The following is a 26,673-nucleotide window of genomic DNA, read 5'->3' as shown; positions in this document are numbered from 1 at the left end:
CAAAGTGTGTGCTAGGTTAATATTTTTGTAACATTAATCAATGTGTGTTTTATCCCTAGTACTACCTGTTTCCCTTTGGCCCTTACCCATTCATTCAGCCCAGTATTCTGTATGTAATGACTCAAAAAAGGTATGACACAGTGGAATACAATACATAACTAACAGGAATCTTGTCCTAGCTCTTGAGTTTCAAAATCTAGGTCTCAGAAGGCACAGAACATGGGATGAACAGCAATATGGGAAAATACTTGATGAGTCAGAAAGGCTTCTGGGTCTGCAGACTAGAAATATTTCCAAAGACTGGGGGAGAGGTAGGTCAGAAGGGAAGTCTGAATTAGAGCTTAGGTGCTGTTGGATCTCAGGAAAAGGGAGCCTCAATCCTATCTCCTTGCCCATGTCATACATCACTGAGAGACAGAAATCCAAGATAGGTTTCTGGCACATGAGAGTGGAGAAGAACAGTGCTCCCCTTCTCAGAAAGTTGACCCTCAGAGAAGAAATGGCTTTGTGATAGGTCTAAGCACCTGACCTTTGGAGGCCCACAGAATCACCTGTGCTTCTCACTGGTTGTAGAAACCCAAAGTGATCGAAAAAGAAGTAATATTCCAAAGAAGCATTGCATTGTTTTTTTGACAGCAACTCTGTTATTTTCTGATGACTAATTCTCTAATTCTCTGATACTCACTGGGCATCCAACAATCCATTTCAAGTTTGATATGAACTACCTAGAGTTAGCCAGACTCACAAGTTGAGAGCTCAGTCCCACAAAAATGTCCCTACTTCACATGCCTGCCACAAATGGGGTCCCCAAGCTACTTGCACCTGCCCAGGGGACTGCCCATTTGGGAGTTCCCATGAACCCTCTCCACCCAGGTTTGGTAATTCACTGGAATGAATGACTCAAGGAACTCAGGAAAGTGCTACAGTAGTCCCCCTTATCCATGGGGGATACTTTTCAAGACCCCCAGTGGAAGCCCGATTGAACTCAAATCTCCAGCCCCTCTCCTCTGACCAGGGTTGGGGCTGCAGCAGAAAGTTCCAACCTTCTAATCATGTAGTTGATTCCTCTGGTAAACAGCCCCCATCCTGGAGCTATCTAAAAGCCAAGAATCATCTCATTAGAATAAATTCAGGTGTGGTGGAAGGGGGCTTGTTATGAATGACAAAAGACACTAAATACTATCGGGAAATTTCTAAAGTTTTAGGAGCACTGTGCCAGGAACCAGAAACAAAGGTCAAATATATATATTTTTATTTATCATGGCACACATTGGTTGTTAGAAGGATTTTCAAAGAATTTTCCATAGCTCAGCAAGGTGCAGGAGCAGCAGAATGGATCATCTCAGGTCTATGCGGTGTTTGGAAGGAGCAAGGCAGAGCTGTTCCTGTGAAACTGAGGGGAGGAGGGACTTCACAGCAGAGATTAGCTTGAATGGGATGGCTGTCAGAGACTAGATTCCTCTTCCCTAATGTCATGGCACTCAATAAGCTCCCAGGAACCTAGATAAAACCCCAGGAAGAAAAGGAGGGGTGAGTACTGACTCAAATATTGTTTTCAATTCCTGGTTGAATGAAGAGTCAAATTATTGATTAAGGTGAGTTATCTATATATAAAAAGTAAGAGTTTTTGCATACCTGAGTTTGTAGACAGGGATCCAACCCTGTGACTAAATAGAAGTGAACAAAACTACAGGAGAGGGGCACCTGGGTGGCACAGTGGCTTAAGACTCTGCCTTCGGCTCAGGTCATGATGGCAGGGTCCTGGGATGGAGCCTCGCATCAGGCTCTCTGCTCGGCAGGGAGCCTGCTTCCTCCTCTCTCTGCCTGCCTCTCTGCCCCCTGGTGATCTCTGTCTGTCAAATGAATAAATAAACAACAACAACAACAACAACAACAACAACAAAAAACAAAACTACAGGAGATAGGTGAAATCTATCTATTTAAATACCAAAAAAAGCGGAGTCTGGCATGCTAGGAAGAATAAGAATTTAGAAATAATTTAATTTAGAAAACAATTTAAGAGATTAAATGAATCTAATCATTAAGTGAAACAACCTAGGTGAAAGGCTATAGATTCAAATTTGACAAGAATTAGAGAAGTGCACATGGGATGCTTACTGGCTATGGAATCCCTGTTACTGTGAACTCAGATAGGCCTTGTGTTGGGAGAACACAAAGTCCTGAGTCCCAGCCAAATCATGGGTCAAAGTATCTCCAGTGCCCTCCTCCTCAAAAGATAACCCTAAATTGTGTGGTATAGTATAACTGTCTGCTTAATATGTCCATTTTAATTCCAGCAAGATTTAGAATTGAGATTAAAGAAAATGGGATAAATGATGATAACTGATTAATTCACACCTATTGTATTTATATATCTGTGGTAAGTAGAGGAATAATAGGGGTATGCTTACTATTTGGGATACTTGTTATGTTTTAGAGAATTTAGTATATTAACGAATCAAACAATTGTGGTTTCAATTTATACTATGTAATTGAACAGTTGATTAGATTTGTGATTTTTAAGTTCAGTTAATAAGAAAATTTTATTAAAGACGGCACTGGAATGTTTAAGAGAACCTAATATTCACCATATCTATGTGTTTAATATAATTACAGTTACTTAAGGTATTTTTGTTAGGCACTGAATGTCTTCAAGTAAAAACAATTACATTAAATTTATAAATGTAATTTAGATGTTTGAGAAACTTAAGTTTGTAACTGGGCTTACACATTAATCAAGTCCCTCTTAAAAGCAAACGTTATTAATGTATAACCTTGTCAAATCACTAAGTTGTACACCTGAAACTAACGTAATACTCACTGTGTATTGGCTATTAAAATTTTTTTTTAATAAAGGGGAATGTTAAAAGTCTTATTTACTTATAAATAGAATGATGTCATTTTAATTTGGAATTTAGAACCTTATAGATGAATAGATTTTGATCTTATAACCTTAAGGAGAATATTAATTTTTAAAACCAAACTACTCAGGGCGCCTGGGTGGCTCAGTGGGTTAGAGCCTCTGCCTTTGGCTCAGGTCATGATCCCAGGGTCCTGGGATCGAGCCCCGCATCAGGCTCTCTGCTCGGCAGGGAGCCTGCTTCCTCCTCTCTCTCTGCGTGGCTCTCTGCCTACTTGTGATCTCTGTCTGTCAAATAAATAAAATCTTAAAAAAAAAAACTAATCATATATAACCTTCCCAGGACATAAAACTGCCACTGACACCAAAAAACTCATACCGACAGTACCCACTCTGATGTCTTGAAAGAGAAAGAATATGGTTGGTGTCACGGAAGAGACTAATAGAAAAAAAAAATCCTAGATTGTATTTTATTTTATTTTCAAAGATTTTATTTTCAAGAAATCTCTACACCCAACATCGGGCTTCAACTCACAACCCCGAGATCAACAGTCACAGGCTCCACTGACTGAACCAGCCAGGCAGCCCTACATTCATTTTAAGTTAAATGTAAGAACAGACAACAGTAAACTACAAAGCCTTATTTTGTGAAAATAAAATTATTCATATTTTTAATAAATAGTCTTTGTCTAGAAGAAAAAGGAGACTAATTGAAGGGACTTAATTTAGATTAGGGCTTCAAGGAAGGCTTCTCTGAGAAAGTGTCTTGAGAGCAGAGACTTTAGAAAAAGGAATTGCCATGGGAAGATCGAGGAGAGTTCCAGGTGGGGCCCTGGGAAAGGTCTGATGTGCTATAACAGAATAGACAGAACTGGATTGAGAGGGGCCTTAGGTCAGATCATATAGTCCCTCAGAGGCTACACCGTCTATTACAAATACAAGTATTACACAATCCCAGAAGATAAGAAAAACCACCAAGGATTTTAAGCAGAGGCCAGAGGTGCTAAGTAAAGCTGAGTGTACAGCCTGGGAACTACAGAACTTCACGGAACACAGAAGGCAGAGTCCCTGGTTTGGCACAACACTGCCTCCCTGTAGGTGACATAATCAAATAAGGCATTTTAAAAGATCACTCTGGGTGCTGTCTGGAGAAGAATTTTATGGCCAGAGTGGGGGAAGGGGTCATCTAAATGGCTAATGCAGTCTTCAATCAAGTGGCCTGCATAGGACTTGTGATAGAGAAAAGTGAACAGGCCATATTTGCAGTTTCTACAATCAGCATTAGATGTCCAGGCTGATTCCTGAATTTGAGAGTAGCCTGATTTAAATGGTGCTTGAGAAAAATTAATCTCCAGACAGTGGTATGCTGGAATGGACCTGTAGCAGCTTGCACTGGCTTGTGAAAGCTGAATGTTTGCACCTCTCTCCAACTCTTCATTCAATGACATCAAATTGGTACCTTGAAATCTGCCTTGGTGGGAGTGTTTACACCATGGAAATTGGCAAGTGCTACAAACAGAGCTTCTTTCCCCAAAGAGCCAGTTGTGATATATTTACTAGAACACCACTGCTTCCAGCTTTTTTTTTATTTAATTTTTATTTATTTTTTATTGCTTCCAGCTTTTTAAAAATATTTCAACACTAAAGAATCACAACATAAAATATGGTAAGAAGTGGTGGAACATTCATGAGGCTGTTGTAGTTAAAATACATGGGATAGTTATGAGAGACACTGGGAGAAAAAAATCTCTAAGACTTGGTGGTTTCTTAATGGTAGCAAATAGGGAAAGAGAAGCAGATTGTATTTTCTCCCCTGGAGAAAGGAGTCATTTCCAAGCACATCTCTTTGGAGAAGACTGCAAAGAGAATATTTCAAAATTTGGTTCCCTGACATGTGTATTTTAAATGTCCCTGCTTCAGGTGTCAAGGATTTCAAGTGTCTCTTTAAAATTCCACCTTATCGTAGCTCAGAATTCTGAATTCTATCACCATTTACTGGTATATTTAAATGAATGGAATAATAATTAAATCCCAAACTTTCAGTCATTGAGCATAACTGTCTTGTAAAACAAAAGCTTGTAGAGATCTAGAGAACATTCTTTAAAACTCAAAAATGTCTTCCAGTTTGTGAATGTTGCAGAATCAAGGCAGCCTGTGTGGAGACTGACCCAGCCCTTAAAAAGATATGTGGAAAGTTCATATAAGAGTTTTTAAAAGGCATCAAGAAAGGAAGTGGAAGAAGATACTAAGATACTAAGAGATTGCTCTGAACATTTTTTTCCATGAAAATAAGTGTTCTGTAGAATTTATAACTTAGGTCCTAAGAATAATACTAAACATCCTTTATTGTCAGCTTGTACATCTAATAGTTCAGAAACACTAAATGTGTTAACCCTTAATCAATATAAAAAAGTGAAACATAAAAAATGGTTTCATCTTCTCATTCTTTCAGTAAGCCTCTGTTGAAGGCATACTAAGTGACAAGTATTTCCTTAGATCTTGGAGATATAAATGAGTAAGACTGTCTTGGTTTTGTGCATAATAACCAAGGAAGACAGAGTCATGAACAGATTAGAGTACAATGTGGACAACACAGGAGTTCAGTATTTAGAAGATATTATGGAAGCCCGAGAATGGGCACAGGACTCAGATTTGAGTGAGCAGAGGCAGCCTCCTGGAGAAGGTGACACTGAACTTAATCTTAAAGAGGAGGGGGAAACCAGATGAAGTATGTATATGGAATGGGGGAATTTCAGGCAGAGGAGACAGCATGATAAAAACCACAGAAATGAGAAATAGCAAAGCAATCTTCGGATCCTTACCGGAAAGGCAGAAGGGAATAAGAAGAGGCTGGAGACCTCCAGGTTCTCGATGGCATACCAAAGAGAAGGCAACTAGAATGGTCCATTCTGGGTGGACCAAAAGACAAAAATGGGGTGATTTGTCTATGGAATATTTGAAAACAATAATAAGAATGACTACATTGCCAACAATTCTAAACAATGATAAAATAGCCCATCAAGTGGCCACTCCCCTGGGTAGACCACCGCATGTTCTTCCTCAAGTTATAGAGCAAAGAAATTACATGGTCAGATTCCTGAGCTGTGCAGATACAGAAATGCCAGCTGCAGTTATATCTAAGTAAGAAATCCTTTCTTTGCATCCCCATTCCCTATCTCAAACAAATAGTTCCATTGAACACCCTCAGAGCACTAAGCACTTTTCCTTAATAACCTCAGCATTTAAAATCATATCCAAGTGAGAGAGGGGGGAGAGAGAGAGAGAATATGCAGGACAAAGACAGAAAGAAGTTGAGTTTTTATTGGCTTGTGGGAGATCAAGAAGAGATATATAACAACTAGACATTGATTTGGGGCCGGAACTGTGTGTTCAGGAGTCAGCATAAAAGTGGAAGTTAAATCTCTGGGAGTGGAAGAGGAACCTGGAAAAACAGAGAGATGGTGGGCCAATGATGGAATGCTAGGTAGCTGAATATTTCATGGACAGAAGACAGAATGAAAGTCTAAGAAAGAGACACTGAAGGGATGCTCAGACATCTAGAAAATCTAGACAAATCTAGAAAGCACAAAATTGTGACAAGACTTCCCAGGGCCAAGGGGCAGGGGAGAATTAGAGATAATGCCAAAGAAATAAATACTGTTAAGTGTCCTGGAGAAAGAAGTCAGAAGGACTCATGGCATGTGCTGGGAGGTTGCTAGGGAGTATAAGATGCAATGGCAGAAACCCTAGAAAGAATTGAGAGTGACAGACTCTCATTTGGTAACTTAAGTGGATTTTTGGGCCTCTACCCCAGTCCCATATTAAGCTCTGAATGTGACAAGACCCCAGAGTTTACCCACAGCCGAATGTGGTAAGGAGTAAAGTAAATATGGCCCACTGTGGTTCAGGGAATAAAGCAGAGCCAGTGAGTGTCCTCTTTGCCTCAAAAACAGCATGTCCCTAGCAAAGAGATTCACCAGACCAGAAAAGACATGGGTGGACAGATGACCAAAGACAAGATAGGATGATGCCCATCTCAAAGATGCCACTGTCCTAAGAACTGAGGCCCAGGTGGGCCTCCTATATGATCACACTAACTAAGCCTGTGATTACCCACTACCTCCACTTAAATGTTACCTCAGAAAACTTGCAACATCTGCCACTGGTAGCATAATTACAAAAAAATAAAAATTAAGCTCAGATAAAAATAAAGTCACATTTCCTGCATACTTCAGCTTGTGAACTGGAGTCTGTGTTTATTACAGAAGATAATAAACTATAAATCCTAGACTCATTGGGTCTTTTCTCTCGATGGACATTGCATTCGAAAAATTATAGTATAAACAGCTAAGAATGATTAAAAAAATGAAATGAAATTCTGAGCTTTAATTGCCATTGCTCAGAAATCTTTACAGAGGATCGCCCCCCCTTTTGATGTTTTGTTATTATTCTTCTAGAGTTTTCATTTTTAAATAAGCTCTAGGCCCAATGTCTTGAACTCATGATGACCCCAAAATCAAGAGTCATGTGCTGTATCAACTGAGCCACCCAGGCATCCTCAGAGGATCTCATTTCTGACCCCCGTGTGCATTCTTCCTATGTCCTTTTTCTTTCTTCCACATTTCTCCCACAACCTGGATTGCTTTGGATCCTCTCATTCATAACTCTACCTCCCCAAAACTTTTTCTCCTACAGTTTACACTGACAAGTCTGCTTTCTAAATTCCCTAATCTTTGTATCCTAATTCTTTAATCAATTTAAGTTCCTTTTCCTTCTTCCCCTTCTCCTCTCCCTCCTACCCTTTCTTCCTTCCTCCTTCCCAAGATAGGGAGAGATTATGACTTTAACCAGGCAAAGACCATATCCTTTTTATAAAAGACTAATGGGGAAAGAAAACTAGAAACACTGGGTAATTTTTTTTAAAGATTTTATTTATTCATTTGACAGAGAGAGAGATCACAAGTAGGCAGAGAGGCAGGCAGAGAGAGAGGAGGAAGCAGGCTCCTCGCGGAGCAGAGAGCCCGATGCGGGGCTCAATCCCAGGACCCTGAGATCATGACCTGAGCCGAAGGCAGCGGCTTAATCCACTGAGCCACCCAGGTGCCCCAACACTGGGTAATTTTTAAACCACATCTCTTAAGAGAAGGTGGATAAACAAAAAGATGAAAATGTGAATTACCTGAAATTCTACTACTCTAAATAATGTCTATACTAAATGATGCAAATGTCTACTATACTTTGAATTTTTCCTATGCATTTATAACACACTTAAGCTACACAAAAACACAGCCTCATAATAGCTCCTGTAGCCCCCTTTAACTTAATTATATTGTGAATATTTTCTTCTCTCAACCATTATACGTCCTTTACTATTAAAAACTACATGGCATCCCACTGTTTGAATATACCATAATTGATGAACTTGGTGTCCCACTGTTAAGACACTTAAGTTATTTCCCATTATACAATTGTGAACACTATTGCTGTCCTTTGTTCATTTGTGCAATTATTTTCAAAGGATTAATTACTAGGTGTGATAATTCTAGTCAAAGAGTACACATATTTATAATCATTTTCTAGGCTGCTGGAACAGAGTGTCACAAGCCAAGAGGCTTAAACAATAGAATTTTATTGTTTCATAGTTCTGGAGGCTAGAAATTGAAGAACAAGCTGTCAGAAGGTTGATTTCTTCTGCAGGCTGTAAGAATCTGTTCCATGGCTCTATCCTGGTTTCTGGTGGTTTACTGGTAATCTTTGGCCATCCTTGGCTTCTGTTGCTTTGTCCCCATCTGTCTTTATCTTCATATGACATTCTCCCTATTTGCCCGTCTGTGTCCAAAATTTCCCTTTTTATAAGGACACCAGCCATATTGTATTAGGGGGTCACCCTACTCCAGTATGACCTCATTTACAATAACCCTATCTTTAAATAAAATGATATTCTTAAGTGTTAAATGTTAGGACTCCAACATATGAATTTTGGGAAGACATAATTCAACCCATGACATATATTTAAGACCTTTAATATACATTGCCAAATTTTTAGAGCACATCTTATGAGAAATGTAAATGAGGTAGCAATGATGGAACCTGGTATGATTGATTATAATTGGGGAAAGGATCAGAGGAAAGGAATAGCACTGGGAGATTTCTAAATATTGGCCATGGGCTACTAAATAAAATATAGTAGAAGTATACAAGGAGAAGAAATTTGGTAGTTAAGTTTTAGACATACTGAGTCTGAGGCATTATTTAAAAAGGCAAGTGGAAATGTCTAATCAGTAGCTATATATGTGGGTCTGGTGTTTAGGAAAGACACAATATGTGAATCATCACTATTTCAGTGGAAGTTGAAAGTCATGGGGATGGATGAAATCACTCACTAAAGTCACCCAGTAACATGAGACAAAAAGAGGACCAAAGACAGAATCCTGGGAACCCCAATACTTAAAGGATGTTTGAAAGGTGAGAAACTTATAAATGTGATTGGGAAGAAAGGTTTCAAGGATGAGGACATAAACTAATATTTGAAGGATGGGTAAGACTTCAAGGGAGACAAGAAAGCATTCCAAGCTGAGGGGATGGTTTGAACAAAAGGTTTGAACAAAGAGAACGGGAATGTGCACAGCATAGCCTAGAAATATTGAATAACCTGATGTGACTGAGACAATAGTACAAGGGGACAGGGAGCGATAGAAATGAGAAGGAAGATACATTAGGGCCAGAAGTGAGAGGTCTCTTGTGCCTGTTATGGGCCTGTTAGTGCTCAGATCCATTCCCCGTCCCTCTGCTTACCTCTGTATCACAGGGTGCTGACTTTCATAGCCCACATTTCTCGGGTTGCCTTACCCACCAACTTCTGGTTAGGTTTGGCCAATAGAGGTACAGATGGTAGACTAGAGGGCAGAACGAGGGGGAGAAGGCAGAGTATTTCTCCTTAACTCTCTGCTTTGGGCAGCAGCTCTGGCAGTGACCACAATCCAGCTCTTGCTGCTCATAACCCTACCATGGCTCCAGCACTTTTGGGCAACTCTGACTGCATAGTCAGGCTCCAGTGGTGCTGGAGGCTCTTCCTCTAACCTCCAGATCCTGCCATATACCCTGGTTCATAGGCTCTAATGACACACTCTCTCCTTTAGTCTTCTTCCCTAGGGATGGCTACAGCTCCCTGCAGTTGTTGATTTTGGAGATGCCTCACCTCATTTTCAGCTCTGCCTGTGCTCTAAACTAGTTCTCCATATTAAACATTAAATTCTTTCTGTTGCTTCCAGGGTTTTTTTTTTCTCTTATGAATAATATTACAATGAACTTGTTCATGTCTCCTGGTCCATCTGTCTAGTAGTCTCTCTCCAGGGCATATACCTTGGAGTAGCATTGCTAGATTGCCTACCTTCAGACTTGTTTCACACAAGAGAGAAACAAGACCATGTAAAAATGGATTCGTACTTAATACCATAGTCAAAATTTAATTTCCATGGATCAAATATAAAAGGTAAATTTGAAAGCTTTAAAAGAAAATAGGGAATATCTTTATGACCTGTGCTAAAGAAAAATTTCTTATACAAGATACAAAGAGAGCAACCCATAATGGAAAAGGTAAAACACAACATGCTCAGAATTAAGAACTCCTGTTCAACAAGACATGATAAAGTGAATGAAAAGGAAAAGCATAACTGGAAGAAGAGAGTTCACAACACATATAATGCACAACATATTAGTATCCATAATCTACAACTCTGATAAACCAATAAGGAAAAGACAAACAACCATATAGAAAATAGGCAAAATGATTCTTCACAGAAGCAGAAATCAAAATGCCAATAATGGGGGGGGGGAAGCTTAATCCCATCTGTAATCAGGGAAGTGCAGATTAAAACCATAACGAGAAACCACTCAACTCACTAGACTGGCACAAATGGGACACTACCAAGGTTTTTAGGACAGGGTGAACTCATATTCTCTCCATGGAAATAAAGGTTGGTACAACTTTGGAAAGCAATGTGGCATCACCCAGTAAAGCCAAACAAGCATGGATCATATACCAAGCAATTCTTTGCCTAAGCATAAATTTAAAATATCTGTCTACATGTAAAGCAAAAGACACCATAAGAAACTCCAATGTATAATAGCCCATAATAGTTCCCAATATGCAAAGACTTTGGAAAGATTCAAATTTCTATGGACAATAAAATAAACAATAAAATTGTGATCTATCAATGTCATGGATTTTTTATACAGCTGTGAAAATTAATACAAGCACACCCAGAAAATGGCTGAACCCTGAAAGAGTAAAAGTAGTCAGAGAATGCTATATATGATTTAACTGATGTAGCTGAATAGACAAAACTGGATAATAGTTTAGAAGTACATACATACGTGGCATGCTCTAAAGCAAAGAAGGGCATGCTTAACCCCAAATTCAGGAGGATGGCTATCTCTCAGTGGAGATGGGGCATGTGATAATGAATTATGCTAAGTTTCTGAAGGAAAGGATTGTGTTTCTCTGGAGCTCATAATCACCTAGTCTCTGAGTTCACAAAAGCCTACATGAGGAACAGGGATTTGAGCTAAGAGCTGAAGAACGAAAGTCAACTAGAACAATGCTTCTCACAGATCTCCACCAGTAACTGTGAGCTATAATGGTATTTCTAGTCATAGTCAGATTTTTATTAAAAATACAGTTTTATGCAAATAAAAACAAAAGACTGCCCATCAGAGTTCCCGCCCTTATGGAGAAAAGATATCAATAGTTTCAGAAGTTTAGCCTTATTTAGAGAGAATTTGGGGGTTTTTCAATCTTTTTTAGTGTAAACCCGGCTTGACAACAAGATCATCAATACAAAAACTGGTGGCCACTAATTAATACCTGGAAATATCCAACTCTTTACTTGGGGCTAAAAGAGAGACTTCGAAGAGATTATCGAAGCATTTGGAACAAGTTAAGCAGATGGCTGATATTATAAGAGAGACTTAATCTTTTAAAAATGCATCAGAACAAGGTACCTGGAAGGCTCAGTTGGTTTAAGAATCTGACTCTTGATCTCAGCTCAGATCTTGATCCCAGGGTGGTGAGCTCAATGCCCTCCCCATCACCCCCACTCCCCCTGCTCCCCCTGTTGAGCTCCACGCTGGGCATGGAGCCAACTTTGAAAAAAAAATGCATCAGAACGAATCCAGTTTCAAGTAGCTGCAACCAAAACAATATTAAAAATACAACAGCTAATGAACAACTCAAGGTGGCAATAAGGAATGATTTGGATGAAATTATATATATATATAATGCAGGTATGCATTATACCTGCAGGAAAGCATAAATCTGCTTCCCTAAGAAGCTGAAGGATGGAAAGAAAGAGTGAATGAACTTAAAAAAAAAAAAAACTTGCAGAAGATGGGAGACTGGGTTGCTGTTCTTAGAAAAAAGAACATGAATAAGATCTTGGAACTGGGGGCGCCTGGGTGGCTCAGTGGATTAGGCCGCTGCCTTCGGCTCGGGTCATGATCTCAGGGTCTTGGGATCGAGCCCCGCATCGGGCTCTCTGCTCCGCAGGGAGCCTGCTTCCTCCTCTCTCTGCCTGCCTCTCTGCCTACTTGTGGTCTCTCTGTCAAATAAATAAATAAAATCTTAAAAAAAAAAAAAAGATCTTGGAACTGGATATAACGAATGCATCAGACAATGGAGAGTTCATAGGATATTAACAAAAGTTTTTAATTGAGGTAAAATTCACACAAAATTCACCAATTTAACATTTACAATTTACAACACTACAATTTACAATGTTTTACTACACTCACAATGTGTGTAATCATCCCAACTCTCTAATTTCAGAACACTTTCATCACCTCAAAAAGAAACCCCATGCTCAATAAGTACTCGACTGCTTCCCCAACCTTGCCCCCCCCCACCATCTGGCAGCCACTAATCTGCTTTCTATCTCTCTGGATTTGCCTACTCTGGACATTTCATATAAACGGAATCATACAATATGTGGCCTTTTGTATCTGCCCTCTTTTAGTTAACCTAATGCATTCAAGGTTTATCTATGTATCAGTCCCATTTCTTTTTATGACCAAATACTATTCCATTGCATGGATCTACTACAGTTTACTCGTTCATCCACTGATGGACATTTAGGTTCTTTCCACTTTTTGGCTATGATAAATAATGCTATGAACATTCACATATACATTTTTGTTTCAAAATATGTTTTTAATTCTCTTGGGTAAACGTCTTAAGAGTGTAATCACTGGATCATACGGTAACTCTATGTTTAGCATTTTCAGGAAGTGCCAAATTGTTTCCCTAGCTGCACCATTTTTCATTCTGACCAATAGTTTACAAGGGTCCATTTCCTCCACATCCTTGCCAACATTTATCTTTTTTTTTTTTTAATAGCCATCATAATGGGTGTGAAGTTTCATTACAGGTATGATTTGCATTTCCCTAACAACTAATGATGTTGAGCATCTTTTTATAAGTTTATTGGTAATCTATATATCTTCTTTGGAGAAATATTTAGCTCCTTTGCCCATGTGTAACTGAGTTGTTTGTCTTTATGCTGTTGAGTTTTAAGAGCTCCTTGTATATTCTGGATACTAGACTGTTATGAGATATAGGATTTAAAGGATTTGCAAATACTTTCTCCTATTTTGTGGACTGTCTTTTCACTTTCTTGATAGTGTCCTTAATTAAGGTTTTTACTTTTGGTGAAATGCAACTTATCAATATTTCCTTTAGTTGGTTGCACTTTTGGTATCATATTTAAGAAACCACTGCCTAATCTAAGGTCATGAAGATTTATTTATGTTGGCCAACTGGAGTTTTGAATAAACTGGATTTATGTGGTTAAAGTAAATGTGTCTTTTTTTTTTAAAGATTTTATTTATTTGGTATATATAGAGAGATCACAAGTAGATAGAGAGGCAAGTAGAGAGAGAGGGGGAAGCAGGCTCCCCGCTGAGCAGAGAGACCCATGTGGGGTTTGATCCCAGGACCCTGAGATCATGACCTGAGCCGAAGGCAGAGGCTTAACCCACTGAGCCACCTAGGCGCCCCAGTAAATGTGTCTTTTAAGACTGTTAAAGAAAAAAAAGCAACAAAATATACATTAAATTATCTGAAGAAGTAAAAATAGTAAGTGTACTTAAAGATCATATTCAGTAGTCAACAAAAACTTACAAGCTTCATTGCAGTCAGAAAATCCAGTTTTGGGGGCACCTGGGTAGCTCAGTTGGTTAAGCATCTGCCTGGGTCATGGTCCCAAGGGTCCTAGGATCAAGTCCTGTGTCAGGCTCCCTGCTCAGCATGGAGCCTGTTTTTCCCTCTACCTGCCTCTCTCTCTCTAACAAATTAATACATAAAATCTTTAAAAAAAAAAAAAAAAAGAAAAATCCAGTTTTAAAATGAGATTCCAGAGCTTCAGCAGAAACTTAGTCATTTCTAAACTGCATCAATAAAGTAAAATGACTATGGAGCACTCCACCTAAAGTGATTTACTTTGGAAAGGAAGAAAAGAATCTGTGCAAAGCAGAGGAAAAGATCCTTTATGCGTGTGAAGAGGTAGACACCTACAGAATATAAGCCAAATCCTTTTAGAAAATCAGAAGGAATCATTGAGTCTTTGACTATCAATTATCATGAGAAAAAAGGCTCATGATATTTGGTGAGATACCTGTTGGCTAAAAAAAAAAATTCAATAAGAAAATAAAATCTATACATCAGAGAAATAATGATTTAGGAAGAATTTAAATCTCAACTTTGCAAAAAGTACCTTTATGTCCCTGAGGTTCCAAAAGAGGACTTCGGCAGAGGTGCAAAGAGGTGCTAGAATTCCCTGGTATGAGGAAGGACGTCCCTTAAATTAGGATGGCTCAAAGATCCAGAATCTTTTGCCTGTGTGGACCACATTCCTCAAATCAGGCTAGCTCCAACCTGACACATTTCCTCCACAACACCAAGACAGGAAACTTGTCCTGGTGCACCTCATGCTGGCCTCATGCTCAAGACCTTCCTTGGACAACTCTAAGAAATATAAAATTTTCAGAAATACAGGCCAACAGAAAGATGCCACATACAATCTTGGCCATTTAAATATGCCAAATTTAATCCTCTCACCTGAATGGAAGGCAGCTGACCCAGTTTCTAAGTCATCCGCCTATCAGAGGTCAGGTATCACAGGTGGGTCCCAGAAAACAGTTCCTAACAAGAGACCTCCTGTTCATGGTCTTTTTTTCTGGAAATCCAGTTTGGGCCTCCCTAAGAATCCTTTCCACAGAGGGATAGTCATAGCCTAGTACATTTTCCACTGGCAACAAGAAACATCTCTAAACAAGTGCTGGGTTTGGGTGGTTTTTTTGTTGTTGTTGTTGCCAACACTACATGAAAACAGAAGTGAGGCACATTCATAATTGACCTAGCTTTCTAATATTTCTGAAAATCAGAATCATAGGAAAAATGCACTTTTGCTTTCTCCTAATTTTGATATTTTCTCTTAGTTTCACTGCTATTAAGTGATCATTCCAGCTTTCAAGTGGAAGATGGAGAGAATTGTCAATCTTAAGATACTGTTTTACCATTGTAGATTATGTAAACATGAATCTTAAAAGGAAATTGCTTCCATTTTATTCTATTTGTAGGTATGGTTATTACAGTATTGTTGTTGTTGTTGTTGACAAGTCCACTAAAATAATCCAGGAACACAGCAAGAATTTTCCCTTATACAATAATTTTGAGTATTTTCTCTTTTAGCTTTATTACCATTAGTTAACTGATACACAAGTGCTCAAATGGAAACATGATAGACTTACAATTCTCAGGACAGTGTTTCACAAATATACAATACATAAATGGGAATTTCATTAGTAAATTGCTTGCATTTTATTCAATTTCTACATAAAGTACAGTATTTTTGATGTTGTTACTCAACAAGCTTCTTCTACTGATCCAGAAAAATATAATTTTGTCTCCTATTTTTCAATTTTCTCTTCTTTAGTCTTTCTGCTGTCATTATGTGATTACACAACTGCGCAAATGGAAGCTCAATAGAACTGTAATTTTTAAGATAGTGTTTATAATTTTATTTAAAAGTGAATGTCATTTTTCTGTCTCTAGATAGTCTGAAGATAGTATTTCAATTGTTTAACTAAAACTTCCCAGTAACATGGTCATAAAAGTACCATGTCCATATTAGTTGTTTATGAAAGAAATCTGGAAGGAATGGTATCCAAACATCAGATGTGCTAACTGCTGATTGTAAATAAAAATCAATACATGTAAAAAGCAATGCCAATGAGATATCTGTGGATGTTAACTGGAGTCCTCAGATTGCATTTGCCAGTAGAAACTGAATTGAACCAAAGTCAGAAGCAGAGCACGAAACAACTGATTCTAGTTTTAAACAGACTGCTGCCAATGATTTTCTCAAACCATAGCCAAATGCAGAACATAGTTCGCCTCCTTTTTTTGTTTTGGGACAAAAAAATTTTAATCTGAATCCATAATGCTGTTGTGAGAATTAAATGAAGTAACACAAATATGGTGCTTGCAGGAATATCATTATTAGATCTATCATTGTTAGAAATGTTATTATGGGAAAGTAATAAAGAGAAAAAAGCTACAGGTTAGATTCACTATACCAAAAAGAGAAGAGTAATCGTGACTCATGTCAAAATTGAAGTTATTAAAATGTAATCAAATTCAGAGGGCACAATTCTAAGAAAAAGTTAATGGAGAGACTCATGTTAATTTAAAATATGAAACATTTCAATATTTGGGAACCATGAATTAATTTGGAATGGTTCAATAATTCTTATAAATGCTAGTAAGTGACAGCATAAAATTGCAGGTGGCAAAATTTAAAATTAATGTAAATCCAAAAAGCTGCGATATGGGTGGAGAGAAAGAAAATGAATGATTTGCTTATCGTTAAAATGTGACTATCATTAAACTAGAGAATGGAAAAATGAATACTGACTTAGCTAGAATGCTAAGAAGAGAAAAAGAATAATATTGAGAGTGGTCAGGAAGAGAACTGACCGCATTAACTGTCAGTGTAGAGGCCACTTCAGGAATGGCTGTTTGGCCTGCAGAGAGGCCTCTTCCCCAAGCACCCTCCCCAGTGAACAGGGGCAGGCTCAGGCAGAACCTGATGCACTTTGAGGAGGTGATAAGTTCAGAGACAGTGTGATCTAAGTTAGGCTACTAAGATCTTATCTCAGGATTTGGGGATTTGGAGCTGAGTGACAGAGAGACTGGGAATCAGAGTGATATTAGTAGTGGTACTCTAGGGATAAATCAGGTCTATAGATTTATTGTTAAGGGCCTTAAACTTGCCCTGGCTCTTGGTTCAAAAACATTCAACTAATTCCCTATGCCAGGTACTGTGCCCTCCTGACACCTCCCTTCCCTCTCCAGCCCCATCTTTTTAGCCCAAACTATCTGATTAAGTTCCTATTACTTAAAATCAGAAAAAAATATTTCAAAACAAATCATTTGAAGTAATATTTATACAGCATCAAAAAATGTACCTTGTGCTCGCTTCGGCAGCACATATACCAAAAAATGTACCACTTTTACATTACCAATGAAATTCTAAATAGTAAATATAGATTCTCTATGAAGTTTATTTCAAAATGAATAATGAAGTTCTGGAAATTCCAGGAAAGATAAATGTGGACAGGAGAGAGGTAATAATAGTTATCAGTAAAAAGAAAGAACATGGTTTTTCCATTTGGCTTTATGACCAATGCACTACATGATCTTTTTTTTCTCATTTTTAAGTGGAAGACTGATGGAAACCATGTTACAATCTAGTAGAGGTCTATAACTTGTTGTTTGGGAACTATTGAATTAAACCCTAGAGATTCTGAAATACAGAATTTAAAAAAATCTTTTGGTTATTCAATAAGCTCATTTATATAAACAGGGATTGAGGTCAGGGGAAATTGACTACCTCAAGGTCTGGAGGATAATTTTAGGCAAGGGTGCTTCTAGAACACTGTCTAATGCTCTTTGGACATAAACACATTGTTAAAGAAATGTTTCCTGACAATTAGAAGTATAATGAATAAAATAATGGTAGCCTATTCATTACAGATAGCTTATTGGTGATCAAAGCTTGCTTTGTCATGCTGTAAATGTTTAGACTGTAAGAGTCTAGACATTTCATTAATATATCTTGAAAAATGGGAGATATTAATTTATCCACTTATGAGTCATCATGGATATAAAAAACAAATAAATGAAATTGCCCTCATAATGCGAAATGCTGCAACATAATGACAATTTGATGTTCTTGTTTAAGATTTCAAATTGAATGCTGATTAGTTAGCAATATATTACACTAAAATTTTCATTTCAGAAATAGTTCATTAGTCTAGAATTGGTGGCTAGGGACATTTGTAATTATTTCTCCCATGATTGAAAAGGTATTATCTCCTATGCATGAACTTTGGATATAAACAAGAAGTGCTATTAACACTGGGTATAGGAAACTGTCTGCAGAGTCAACTATGGGGCTGTATTTAAGTTTTATACTTCAACTATAGGAAAACTTCTCCTCCTAATATTTTCCCTATAAGATGATGGCAAAGTTAAATGAATCTGGATCATCTGTCACCCTGTAACCTTTATTGACTTTAAAAGTCTCATTCCATTTACTACATAAAGAAAAACAAAATCAACTTTTTTTGATGAATATGTATGATTTTCATAACTAGGAAAAATAAACTTTACTATTAGCATAAGTAGAATCAAATCATGACTTTTTTTCCTACAACTGGTAATTTTTAGACCCCCATATTAAATTAAGCCTACCAATTTTAGGCTTAAAATTAAGTTCTAGAGATCAACCATACAACTTTATGCCTATAGGTAACAGTACTATAAAGTACACTCGAAATTTTTTTGAGGAGAGATCTCATGTTGTATTCTTAATTCAATAAAAAAATTAAATCTATGTCATATACACATTTTGTTTTCAATGAAAATTTTTAAAATCTCTTTTTTCTTAATTATAAAAGTAATACAGAGACTTGCAGGTCACAGACAAGACGGAGTTGTTGCTCTTCTCCTCATTCCTTCTATTAAATACAACTAAAAACTCTGGATGGTATTACGAAACAAATACAAGAAGACTCTGAAAGATAGAGACAAAGCAGACCGGCTACTTACTTCAAAAGACGTGGCAGTGAGTTCCCTGGGTTTCCCTTTTGCTTCATATTCCTCAGACTGGGTGCTACAGATGCAGGCAACCTAGAAATGTCAGCAGGCTCAGACAAAAAATGCTCCCAAAAGCCTGCTCTCTCTAGACAAAGGACCAGGAAAGGCACAGCCTAGCAAGGAAAAACAAAAACAAAAAACATTTGGTTAATAACCACTCGTGCCGAAAGAAATTAACGGGGGAAGTCTGATGCATAGGAAATCTTGCTTGAAGGTTGGCCTTTAGACAGTCTAGAAGCATCACTGATTAAACCGTTCCCTACATTGATACTAAACTCTCTCCAAATGATATGGATGTCTCACTGTGCCTAGACTATTCATGCAAGTGATAATGGTTTATGCTGTACACCTGCTTTCCTTCTGGGGGTCTGGAATTGGTGGTAGGCAGTGGGTATATATATGACAATGCAAAAAAAAAAAAAAAAAAACCTTTGGTACTGAGTCTCTAATAATTTCCTGGAAGACCTGGGGTGCCTGGGTGGCTCAGTTGATTAAGCATCTGCCTTCGGCTCAGGGCATCACTGGGAAGGAGCTCTGTATCAGGCTCCCTGGGAGCCTGCTTCTCCCTTTCCCTGAGCCTGCCCATTCTGCCTGCTTGTGGTCTCTGTAAAATAAACAAATGAAATCTTAAAAAATAAAAACTTCCCCCCAAAAAATTAAAAATAAAAACCTCCCTGGAATACAATACTTAATACCTGTTGCCACAATTCACTGATGGAAAAATTAAGTGCATCCTGGGCAATTCTATTGGGAGAGAACTCTTAGAATTTTGTGCCTCGTTTTTGCTAGACTTCACTCTATAAAACTTTTCCCTTTGTTGACTGTGCTTTATAACCTTTTGCTGAAAATATCATCAGTGAATACAATGGTACATTGAGTCCAGTGAGTATACAAGAGTGTTCGTGGAGACCCCCAACACAGTGCCATACCAAGTATCACAGAAAAAGTCATGGTCCCACCCCCACCTCTGTCAGCAATAGCTCATGGGGGAACAGAGACTTTCACTCATGTCATACTATAATGAGTTATCCCAACCCCTCTATGAGGATAGTGTCAGAGAAAGCTGAGTGGGAAGCCAGAACTTTTACCATCTTCCAGTGGTAATGAGGTCCTCCCCCACATTACCCACAATATCAGTGGAGGCCATGTAGGGAGTAGTGATGAGGCATCGTTCAATCTCCCAACTAGGCAGGTGGAAGCCTGGTGGGAACCTGAACTCCCACTACACAACAGTAATGAAGTGCCCTTTCCTCCTACTCAATGGGGGTAACAAAGAAGGCCTAACAGGGATATGAGCTTGTACCCCAAACAGGAAGTTATAAAGTGGCATCTCTCTAACTTCACTCTGTGATATCAGAAAAGGCCTATTTAAACAGAAGATTTAAAGAAGATCCAGAGTATCATAATATAATATCCAAAATATTCAGTCTACAGCAGAACATTCTTGTCATACTAACAACCAGGAAAATCTCAATTTGAATGAGAAAGACAATCAACAGATGTCAGCACTGAGATAAGAGAGATGTTGGAATTATCTGAAAAGGATTTTAAAACAGCCAGCATACGGGGTGCCTGGGTGGCTCAGTGGGTTAAAGCCTCTGCCTTCCGCTCAGATCATGATTCCAGAGTCCTGGGATCAAGCCCCGCATGGGGCTCTCTGCTCAGCGAAGAGCCTGCTTCCTCCTCTCTCTGTCTCTGCCAGCCTCTCTGTTTACTTGTGATCTTTGTCTGTCAAATAAATAAAATCTTAAAAAAAAAAAAAAACCAGCCAGCATAAAAATGTTTCAATAAATAATTAGGAACATGCTTGAAACAAACACAAAAGTTTCAGCAAAGAAATGGAAGATATAAAGAGGAGGCAAATGGAAATTTTAGAACTGAAAAATTACAATATGCTAAAATGAAATTTTAAAAAAATTAGTGGATGGGCTCAACAGAAGAATGGCAGATTATAGAAAAATCAGTGAACCTGAACACAGAGAATAGAAATGACCCAATCTGAACAATAAAGAAAATATATTTTTTAAAAATTAACAGTTCCGGGCCCCTGTGGGCTACTCTAAAAGATCTAATATTTGTTCCAGTAGAGTCCTAGAAGGAGAGGAGAAAGAGGGTGGGCCTGAAAAAGTATTTAAATAATTTTGGAAAAACTCCCCAAATTTAGAAAAAGACATAAGCCAAGAATAAAGAAGCTAAGTGAACTTCAAACAATAAATCTAAATACATCTCCACCAAGACACATCTTAGTCAAACTTCTGAAAACTAAAGACAAAAATAATAATAGCAATAATAACCCTGAAGCAGTAAGAAAGAAACAACAGCTTACAAAGACTAGGAAAGAACAGTTCACATGAGATTTCTCTTCTGGAACTATGGAGGCCAAAAGAGAGTAGCACATTTTTCAAGTGCCAAAAGAAATATCAACCCAGATTCTGTATCCAGTGAAATTATCCTGTAGTAATAAAGGGGAAGTCGAGGCATTCTCAAATGAAGGATGTCTCAAGGCATTTTGTCACCAGCAGACCTTACCTAATAGAATGGCTAAAAGAAGTTCTCTAAACAACAAGGGAATGATAGAAGGAACTTGAGACATTAGGCAGAAAGAACAATGGAAGGAGTGAAAATATGGGTAAATACAATAGACTTTTCTTCTCGAATTTTCTAAATTATCATCGATGATTGAAGCCAACGTTATAATATTGTTTGATATGGCTTTCAATGTATGTAGAAGAAAAGTTTAAGACAATTATAAACTGTGGAGAGCAAAGAAACATAAATGGAGTTAAGGTTTTTGTTCTTTTTTTGAGATTTTATATATTTATTTTAAAGAGAAAAGGAGAGGAGGAGTGAGAGAGCATAGCAGGGGGAGTGACAGAGGGAGAGGGAGAAGCAGGCTCCTCACTGAGAAGAAAGCACAATGCAGGTCCCATCCCAGGACTCTGAGATCATGACCTGAGTCAAAGGCAGATGCTTAACCAACTGAGCCATCCAGGCACCCTGAAGTTAAGGTTTTTATACTTGACTCAAACTAGTAAAACACCATCACCAGTAAACTGTGGTAAGTTAGGTATATGTAATGGAATACCTAGAGCAACCACTGAAAAAGTCATACAAAGAGATATACTCAAAAACACTACAGACAAATCAAGTGGAATTGCAAAATCATATGCAAATAACCAACAGAAAGACATGAAAAAGAAAACAGAAAAACCAAAAACAGAAGGAACAAATAGAAAACAATGAATTGGCAGATTTAAACAATGAACTGGAAGCCTTAACATATCAATTATATTACATACAAATGGTCTATGTTGTTTGTAAAAGTCAAAAACTGAAAAAAAAAAAAATCCAAACAGGTAAATAATTAGACAAATTGTGGTAAATCCATATCAGGAAATGCTACTCAGCCATAAAAGGGAATGGACTTTTGCTACAGAAAATAGTTTGAATAGATCTCAGGTGTCTTATACTGAGTGAAAAAAATAATCTCAAAAGGCATATATGTAGGATACATAATGTAGGATTACATAATATTCTGAAAATGACAAAAACATAAAGATGGGAAACAGATTAATGACCAAGGGTTAGAAATGGTAAGAGGAATGGGGGTGGGGGTGGGTATAAATGGGTAGCACAAGGGCATCTTTGTAGTGATGGAAGAGTTCTGTATGTTGATTGTAGTGGTTATGTGAATCTATGTCTGATAACATATGGTATAGAATTATATGCATATACTATTTTTCCAATGTCCAAGTTTTGACACTAAGTCTATGAGAGACATAATAATTAGAAAAAAACGGTGAAGGGTGCACATGATCTCTCTTTTTGTAACCTCCTATAAATCTATAATTATTTTTTAAAAGTATATATAAACTGTATATACAAGTGTATATACATCTAAAGTATAAAAAAGACTTGCAAGGATAGGCATAAAAATTATGTGGTAAGGATGTATCTGTATTATTTGAATTTTTTTAAAAAAATGCCTTCATGAATTTTTTTATATTAAAAAGAAAAATGCACAATTATTGTAAAAAATCCAAATATAGAAAAACATAAACAAGATGAAAAAAATACTTGTTCTGATGCCATCCAGAGATAATTTCAATTCACTCACTAATGAATACTGAATGTATCCTATGGTGCCATGAACGTATCCTATGGTGCCATATTTTGGTGTATATTTCAGAACTTTCCTGTACATCCAGAGCCATATACATATTATAATCATTCTAATGGATAGTCATTATATGCATCATATATAACAAGCTCTCATTACTTGACATTCTATTCATGAATATTCATCCATTGCTTTAACCCACATCATGCTAGATTCTGGGAATATAATGGTGAATTAATCAGACATGGTCTGGTTCCTCACAAAGCTTACAGTACAGTGAGAGACTGTCACTAAAAATAATCTTCTGAAATAAATACAGAATTATAGACTGTGTCAAGTTTAAACAAATGTAAACAATGTTTGAAATGTCCAACTGTGAAAGGGAAGATATCTTGATGGCAAGATACCATCACATGCTTATCATTGATGGAAATGAACCAGTAGAGAGAAAGATTAAAAATATAGATGCCAGAATGGATACTAGATTTAAAGAAGGCTGACAAGTAAGGAGCCAGAGCACAATATAATGGCAGGCTTCAGGTAGAAGGAAATTGCCATACAAAAACAGAAGCAAAATAAGCAAAGACAGGTACAGATGTAACTTAGTTCATAGATTCAGAGGTCTGAGGCAATTCCTTTTTGAGATCTTCTATTTTCTTTCTCTCTCTTTCTTTTTTTTTGAGCGGGGAGGGGAAGGAGGAGAAGGAGAGAACCTCAAGCAGACTCCCTGCTGAGTGCAGAGTCTGATGTGGGGCTCAATCCCATGACCCTGAGATCATGACCTGAACTGAAATCAAGAGTCAGACACTTAACTGACTGAGCCACCCAGTTCATTTTGTATTTATTACTAGTTACCGGGCGTCCAGCTCCTTTTTTTTAATTCAACTAGCCAACATATAGTACATCACTAGTTTCAGATGTAGAGTTCAATAATTCATCAGTTGCATGTAACACTCAGTGCTCATCACATCACATGCCCTCCTTAATGCCCATCACCCAATTACCCAACCCCCCTCCACCTCCACTCCAGCAGCCCTCAGTTTGTTTCCTATAGTTAAGGCTCTGTGGTTTTTCTCCCTCTCTGATGACTTCCCATTTTTCCCTCCTTTCCCCTATGATCCTCTGTGCTGTTTCTTACATTCCACATATGAGTGAAACCATGTAATTGTCTTTCTCTGATTGACTTATTTCCCTCAGCATACGACCCTCCAGTTCCATCCACATCAATGTAAATTTTAAGTATCCATCCTTTCTGATGGCTGAATATTTCATTGTGTGTGTGTGTGTGTGTGTGTGTGTGTGTGTGTGTGTGTATAACACATCTTCTTTATCCATTCATCTGTCGATGGACATCTGGGGTCTTTACATAGTTTTGCTATTGTGGACATTGCTGCTATAAACATTGGGGCACACATGCCCCTTTGGATCATTACATTTGGATCTTTGGGGTAAATACCTAGTAGTACAATCACTGGGTGATAGGGTAGCTCTATTTTCAACTTCTTGAGGAACCTCCATACTGTTTTCCACAGTGGCTACACCAGCTTGCATTCCCACCAACAGTGTAAGAGGGCTCCCCTTTCTCCCCATCTGCACAAACATTTGTTTTCTTTTTTCTTAATTTTCCAGCTCCTTTATTCTTAAGATAATTTTTTATTTCATGAATGTTTAGATAAATAGAAATTGACTTGGAAAAACAGAGATGGGGCAAACCATCTGTTAAATGGACGATTTGTCCAAAATAGGCTGCTACCATTATTCTCTAAGAAATATCATTGTTTAACACTTGCAATCATTAAATTATCTACACTCGAGTAAGATCAAACTTATCAGATTCTTTGCACAATGGCTATTTTATCATTAAAAAGAATTTTTTATGCATCCTTTTGTTTAGATTTAAAATTTAAATGGTCTTAGTTGACATTTATGATTAACAAAATCAAGGTTCTCTAGTAACATTAAAAAATATAATGTGGCCAAGCAGGTGGTTAGCACATGAACAAGGAATAGACTGGGTTGAAAGAAATCTACACTCACTCTGGAGTTCAGTCCCTTGTTTTTTGACAATCTCTTTGACTGGGCTGTTAATGTGTGGTTTTTCTACAAATTATTTTAATTTGGGGTTTTTCCTTTTTTTTTTTTTTAGAGTGTGTGTGTGTTGTGTGTGTGTGTGTGTGTGTCTGTATGTGTGTGGATTACTTGGGAGCCAAGGTGGAGGGGGAGCAGAAGGATAGAATCTTAAGCATGCTCCAAGACCAGCATAGAGCCAAGAGGGTTGGGTGGGGTGGGGGCTCTATCTCACCACCCTGAGATCATGACCTAAACTGAAATCTTTCGGGATGTTTAATCAACTGAACCACTCAGGCATACCACCCCACTCCCTTTTAAGGAGAAGGTGCATTTTTATTTTCACTTAAAATGTTTCATTTTAAAAAATGGGCAGCTTCTCATGCACTACTCATGCAATAAAAGTTACCAAAAGACAGAGGTAAGGAGAACATAAAATAGTGTTTGTCTTAACTAAAAAATTGTTAAGACACAAAACTTGACTCTTTGCTTCCCTTCCATCACAGCCAAAAGGGAAACATGAATCAGTTACATCACAGTCAGGAGAAGGAAAAATATACGTAACTCAAAGACTGGTGCATATCTGAAGTCAATACTATGGTCGCATTTTCCCTTCCTTTTCAAAATCTAAGTCTTGTTTGGTGCCATATAGAACAATCTAGCTGCAATGATTTTTTTCTTCTTCTGCCTAAAGGCAAAGTGATACACGTTGAAAGCTCGTTGTACGAATCAGACAGGGACTGCTCTGAATTCCCACTAGAGTCTACAATTCTTTTGTCAGGATTTGTAATTGGCTTCCTCAAATTCAGAGGTGGGGCGGGGCTGGGAAAGTGGAGATAAAATTCGATACTTCAGTGATCTCGATGGCAGCCGCTGTATTGAGATTTGCCTCTTTGGTTTTCTAAGTGACTTAGGGGGGCCCCTTCCCTTTCCCGCAGGGCCTCAGTTTACCCTTGCTTTGGGTAAAATGGGTGGAAGTCTAACCTCCTAAAATTACTAATGTTGGTGGCCCCTGGTGCCGGCCGGGGCGCGGGGGCGGGGAGGAGGGTGGCGGTGGGTGGGTGTGTGTGTGAAGTCTTCAGTCTTAAAAGTCACCTTTCATCCCTCATCCGGAACAGGACAAAGCCACAGGAGTCCTACGAAGGTCTCAGCACACCTGAGAAGCCAGGGTAACGCCGCCTACCCAGCTCCGACTTCGGCGAAACAATACCAGAGACGTCACACACCTGAAGCACCCACCCAGCTCGACGCCCCTTACCCGGCGCATGCGCAAAACAGGGGAGGACCGGCTGCCGGCCGGGGCCCTAGCTATCTGCACAGTGGTTAAAGTCTCGGAAAGGCCTGGCTCCCTCGCGCGGTGAGGAGATCCCTGGCAGTGGCTATCTAGGATTACCCCCACCAAAGACCAAC

General features: G+C 38.2%; 1 long non-coding RNA gene across 1 annotated transcript; it reads right to left on the bottom strand.

Annotated features, from left to right (window-relative positions):
- Positions 1-1,288: 1,288 nt before the first annotated feature.
- On the bottom strand, positions 1,289-26,534 carry LOC123937989. Its single transcript, XR_006817647.1, has 3 exons — positions 26,359-26,534; positions 19,029-19,189; positions 1,289-1,500 (listed from the first exon to the last, which is right to left on the bottom strand). It is a non-coding gene; the product is annotated as an uncharacterized LOC123937989 (long non-coding RNA).
- Between the last annotated feature and the right edge of the window lie 139 nt (positions 26,535-26,673).

This window comes from Meles meles, chromosome 3 (assembly GCF_922984935.1).
Source record: "Meles meles chromosome 3, mMelMel3.1 paternal haplotype, whole genome shotgun sequence".
Classification (NCBI taxonomy): Eukaryota; Metazoa; Chordata; class Mammalia; order Carnivora; family Mustelidae; genus Meles; species Meles meles.
This window is presented reverse-complemented; position numbering and strand designations above follow the sequence as displayed.